This window comes from Elephas maximus, chromosome 5 (assembly GCF_024166365.1).
Source record: "Elephas maximus indicus isolate mEleMax1 chromosome 5, mEleMax1 primary haplotype, whole genome shotgun sequence".
NCBI classification, from domain to species: domain Eukaryota; kingdom Metazoa; phylum Chordata; class Mammalia; order Proboscidea; family Elephantidae; genus Elephas; species Elephas maximus.
The window spans coordinates 105183303-105189302 of NC_064823.1; the positions used below are offsets into that span (position 1 = coordinate 105183303).

Genomic DNA, 6000 nt, shown 5'->3' on the forward strand with positions numbered 1-6000 from the left:
GATAGGGAGGAAGGGAGGAAGGGAGGGAGGAAGGAAGGAAGGAAAGACCAAAATGGACGTCAGAATAGACTTTGAAACTTGCTCCTGAACACAATGTGGCTAAAACAAAAGGAAGAAATGACCATGTAAAAGAGTTGAAAAGAAGATTTCAAAGGGTAGCTCAAGAAGACAAAGTAAAGCATTATAATGAAATGCACAGAGACCTAGAGTTAGAAAACCAAAGGGAAGAATATCCTCGGCATTTCTCAAGCTGAAAGAACTGAAGAAAAATTTCAAACCTCCAGTTGCAATACTGAAGGATTCTATGGGCAAAATATTGCAGAAAGCATCAAAAGAAGATGGAAGGAATACACAGTCGCCATAACAAAAAGAACTGGTCAAGTTTCGACCACTTCAGGATGTAGCATATGATCAAGGACCAATGGTACTGAAGGAAGAGGTCCAAGCTGCATGCACTGAAGACACTGAGGAAAAACAAGGCTCTAGGAGTTGACGGGATATCAATGGAGATGTTTCAACAGATGTACGCAGCACTGCAAGTGTTCACTCATCTACGCCAAGAAATCTGGAAGCTACCTGGCCAACCAACAGGAAGAGATCCAACAGAATGGGGAAATTATTGAACAATACCATTACCATTAACGCCACATGCAAGAAAAATTTTGCTAAAGATCACTCAAAAGCATTTGCAGCAGTACACTGACAGGAAACTGCCCAAAATTCAAGCCAGATTCAGAAGAAGACTAGAAGGAAGACACCACTGCTGATGTCAGATGGATCTTGGCTGAAAGCAGAGAATACCAGAAAGATGTGTACCTGTGTTTTACTGAATATGCAAAGGCATTTGACTGTGTGGATCATAACAAATTATGGACAACACTATGGTGAATGAGAAAGCCAGAACGCTTAACTGTGCTCATGAGGAACCTATACGTAGACCAAGAAGCAGTCCTTGGAACAGAAAAGGGGATACTGTGTGGTTTAAAACTAGAAAAGGTGTGCGCCACAGTTGTATCCTTTCATACTTATTCAATCTGTATGCTGAGCAAATAATCAGAGAAGCTGAACTATATGAAGAAGAATGGGGCATCAGGATTAGAGAAGACTCATTAACAACCTGAAATATGCAGATGACACAACCTTGCTTGCTGAAAGTGAAAATGACTTGAAGCACTCACTGATGAAGATCAAGGGCTACAACCTTCGGTATGGACTATATCTCTACATAAAGAAAATAAAAAATTCTCATAACTGAACCAATAAACAACATCATGATAAACGGAGAAAATACTGAAGCCGTCATGGATTTCATTTTACTTGGATCCACAATCTACGCCCACGGAAGTAGCAGTTAAGAAATTAAATGACATACTACATTGGGCAAATGTACTGTAAAAGACCTCTTTCAAGTGTTAAAACGCACCATGAGGACTAAGGTACACCTGCTCCAAGCCATGGTATTTTCAATCACCTTATATGCATGTGAAAGCTGGACAACAAATAAGGAAGGCCAAAGAAGAATTGATGCCTTTGAATTATGGTGCTGGCAAAGAATACTGAACATACTGTGGACTCCCAGAACGAATAAATCTGGTTTGGAAGATGTACAGCCAGAATGCTCCTTAGAGGCAAGGACGGTGAGACTTTGTCTCATGTGCTCTGGACATGTTATCAGGAGGGACCAGTCCTTAGAGAAGATGTCAAGAAGGACAACGAAAAAGATGAAGACCCTCAATGAGATGGACTGACCCATCGGCTGCAACAATGGGCTCGAGTAACAATGGGTTCAAACACAGCAATGATTGGTGGATGGCACTGGGGCAGGCAATGTTTTGTTCTTTTGTACACAGGGTTGCTATGAGTCAGAACTGACTTGATGGCACCTGACAACAATTTTAATGTCTTGTGTTTTTTTTTAACACATTCTCTATCAAACTGCCTTAAAATAGAGTTATCCAAAGATCATTTCTTTAGAAACTTTACTCACTTCTAAACTTTGCAAGGAGCCCTGGTTGCACAGTGGTTAAGCACTCAGCTGCTAATCATAGGTTGGCAGCTTGAATCCACTCAGGGGATCCACAGGTGAAAGACTGGCGATCTGCTCCCGTCAAAATCACAGCACAGAAAATTCTATGCAGCATTTCTACTTTATCATACTGGGTCACTATGAGTCAAAACTGACTGGCCAGTGCCCAACAACAACCTTTGCAAACTAAATGTAAGTATCCATATTTCTAAACCAAATAAAAACTTTCATATCTCTGTCATTCTTCAGATGTATACAATGTGAATCAATGTGAATGCACACAAAATTTGGTCCTCACAACTACCCCGTGAGGGAGACAGGGCCAATATCATTATCTTCATCTAAAGATGAGCAGACTGCTCAGGAAGGTACCTTTACGCAGGCCACACAGCCACAAGCAGATGGGCAGTCACAGGAAGCCAGGTCTCTGGAGTCCTGGTCTAATATTCTAGTTTCTAGACCATGACCTATTGAAGCAGTGGTTATAGCACTCCGCTACTAATTGGAAGGTCGGCAGTTCAAACCCACCAGGCGCTCCATGGCTGAAAGATGGGGCAGTGTGCTTCTGTAAAGATTTATAGCCTTGAAAACCCTATGGGGCAGTTCTACTCTGCCCTATAGGTTCACTATGAGTCTGGACTGACTCAACAGCAGTGGGTTTGGTTTTGGTTTTATACCATCTGCCTCAACTTACCAAATCACTTCTAAATTAGTGCCTCTCCTTGATTATTCCTTTCTACAACTCTTTCTCCTTGTTCTTGCTAACCTTTTGAGTGGCTTCCCCGTGGGCTTTCTAGGTTCCTTCCACAAGAGGGACCTGGCTGACACAGGGTGTTCTAAAGAAACTCCTGTAGACATCAGACATACAGCTGACAAACCAAGAACTAGCAGGACCTACGCAACTCAAGCCTTGCTCCTGCTTATCGGAACCAACTCTGATTACCCAGAAACAATACTTCCTCACAACCTGCATTGAGAAGGGGAAAGAATCAAAAACCCATAGCCGGATAACATGGTTTATAAGGAAAATGTTCTATATCCTACCTTGGTGAGTAGCATCTGGGGTCTTAAAAGCTCGTAAGCAGCCATCTAAGACACGTCTACTGGTTCTACCCTGTCTGGAGCAGGGGAAAACGAAGAAAACCAGAGACACAAGGGAAAGATCAGTCCAAAGGACTAAATGTAACACAACCACCATGGCCTCCACCAGGCTGGGTCCAGCACAACTAGATGGTACCCGGCTACCACCACCAACTGCTCTGACAGAGATCACAAGAGAGGGTCCCAGACAGAGTTGGAGAAAAATGTAGAACAAAATTCAAAGTCGCAAAAAAAAGACCAGACTTACCGGTCTGATAGGGACTAGAAAAACCCTGAGAATATGGCCCCGGACATCTTTTTAACTCAGTACCAAAGTCACTCCTGAGGTTCACCCTTCAGCCAAGGATTAGAGATGCCCATAAAACAAACAATAATACATGTAGCTCAACCATGTATATGAAACTAAATGGGCACACCATCCTAGGGGCAAGGACAAGCAAGCAGGAGGGGACAGGAAAGCTGGACGAATGGAAATGGGGAGCCCAAGGTTGAAAACAGGAGAGTGTTGACATGTTGTGGGGTTGGCAACCAATGTCACACAACAATATATGTATGAGAAACTCATCTGCTCTGCAAACGTCCACCTAAAGCACAAAACTGAGAGGGAAAAAATCATAGCTGGGGCCTCAACACACAGGATAGATTTAAATCCTCCTGGGAAAGACACAAACATGTCTTTCTTCCCACACCCATTCAAACATTCTGGCTATACTGTAAATTTCTACCAAAAAGCATAAAAGGTTGGATTTTGGGGTGCCAAACGTGTACTTGTTTGGAATTGTCCATCTACCTAATTTTGGGCAGCTGACATCTGAAAGCCAGTATACCTTATTTTTACAACATCCACTGGTTGGTGTGTATGCACCAAAGTAACAAAAACGTTAACTGAGGTTATCTCCAAGTATGGAAATTTGGTGGTGGTGAGGGGACTGATCATGGAAAATAGTGATTATTGCTAGAATTAATGAAACTTACAGAATAATTAACACATTGAAGATAATGAAGATACAGTAATTGTTTTTAACTTTAAAATGTTTGCTCATATTTCCTTTTAGTGTAGAGAAGGCTAAAGCCTAATTTTAAACTTACATGTTAAGGCGTTAAAAAATAGGATAGCTTTCCTGCTACTTGTTTCTGGATTTCCTGTGCTGAAAAGTTCCCGAAAAGGAACCATAAGTGTTCATTCCACAGCTCTGTTAGTCCTTTGGCAGTCTGAAAATTGAACTGTATATGGTTTTTTTTAATGGGTTAAATATTTTAAAACGAAAATTGCCATAGAGATTATGAAGTGCTAGTACTGAAGAAAGGTTCTGGAAATCACTTTTCTTTCCTTAAAACCAACAAACCCGTTGCTATCTATCGATTCCGACTTACAGCGACCCTATAGCACCGCGTAAAACTGTTCCATAGGGTTTCCAAGGCTGGAAACAGACTGCCACATCTTTATCTTTCTCCTGCGGAGGGGCTGGTGGGTTCGAACCGCCCACCTTTCGGTTAGCAGCCGAGTGCTTAACCATTGTCCCACCAGGACTTCTTTCTTTCCTTACTGAACCTAAAATAGCACAAGCTGGAAGGCAGAAAGGAATGTTTTCTAAGGTGCTGGGCAAAAGTTAATTAAATGGCTCTCGTCCTACTCTTTTGGGCATTTTTGTTTTTACAGAGAGCATGCATGAGTCTTACTGTAACAGAGCATTTTAAATGTTAAATAAGTCAATAGCAGGCTAGTCTGCACGACGCCCCAGCCGGCCAGTGATGAGCTGGACAGGAAAAAGTCAGAGGGTTCAGCATCCCCAGGCCAAGCCGGGTTTGTGACTTTGCAGTCGGGTGCTGAAGGGAAAGGGGTGTCGGAAGCAGGGCGGCCAGGGTCCTGTCCGCGCCTCGACCGCCTCCTGCCTGCCCATCCGCCCCGACGGGCCACCCGGACCCGGCCCCGCTCCGGCCCCACTTCCTCCCGCGGCCGCGCGGCTTCTCGGCAGCGCCCAGGCCTGGGCCGCGGGGGCCGCACGGCAAGCGCAGCCGCTGCCAGTCCCGCCCGGCCCTCCAGCTCTCGGCGGCCGCACTCACTGGCAACTCCGGCCGCTGCTCCCTCCTCCTGCGGCCGCATCGCTTCTCAACACCTCGCCTCCCTCGCTAGCTTCTTCCGCCCGGCCACCGGCTCCAGCTTTAGGGCAGTTTGAAAATGGCGCGGACAGACGATCCGGACGGTCGCGGAGGAGGTGCCGCCGTTGCCTCGGTAACGGGAGAGGAGGCGGACTCGCAGCGCGGCGTGGACGCGCCCGGCGGCGACGGCGGCTATGGCGGCGCGGGGCCCCGGTGCCCGGAAACGTAACGGCCGGACGGCGCGGAACCGTGGCGCCCCCTAGCGGACGGGACCCGCGGCTGGCAAGGCACGAACCTCCGCTGGTGCTTGACGTGGGATCCTCCTATCAGGCGGATACGTTGGTCATCTACTACGTGCAGGTTAAAAGCGGGGACTTCCCTCTAGCCCCGGCGTCCTGATCCCAAGAGCGGATTAGCCCTAACCCACAAAGTGAACGCCTACAGACCGCGTAATCCCCCAGTTTAAATACCGTTTTCGCAGTTTTTTTCCTGTCACCCAACGCAATGAATTGTTGCCCCCACACTGTGGCCCCGTAACGCTGTGTGTAGACACATACTATAGAACTCATCCCATGAAAACATAATTGTTTATGTCTTTCCTTCCCCCACCCTTAAAAAATCCTGACTTCCTTGACTGAGATCATTTTACTCAGCTATGTTTCTCAAAAAAAAAAAAAGAAAAAAAAAATTTGTTCTTTTTTTTTTTTTATGTTTCTCTAGCATCCATGCAAACATTTGTGAATGAAATTAAATTCAAATAAAATGATTATAGA

General features: G+C 45.3%; 1 protein-coding gene across 2 annotated transcripts in view; it reads right to left on the reverse strand.

Annotated features, from left to right (window-relative positions):
- CEP135 (centrosomal protein 135) overlaps positions 1-5435 on the reverse strand; it is a 92108-nt gene extending 86673 nt beyond the window's left edge. For both annotated transcript variants that reach the window (XM_049886225.1, XM_049886224.1), the window contains exon 1: positions 5192-5435. The gene's annotated coding sequence lies outside the window, so the exon portion shown is untranslated. The remainder of the gene's footprint in view (positions 1-5191) is intronic.
- Between the last annotated feature and the right edge of the window lie 565 nt (positions 5436-6000).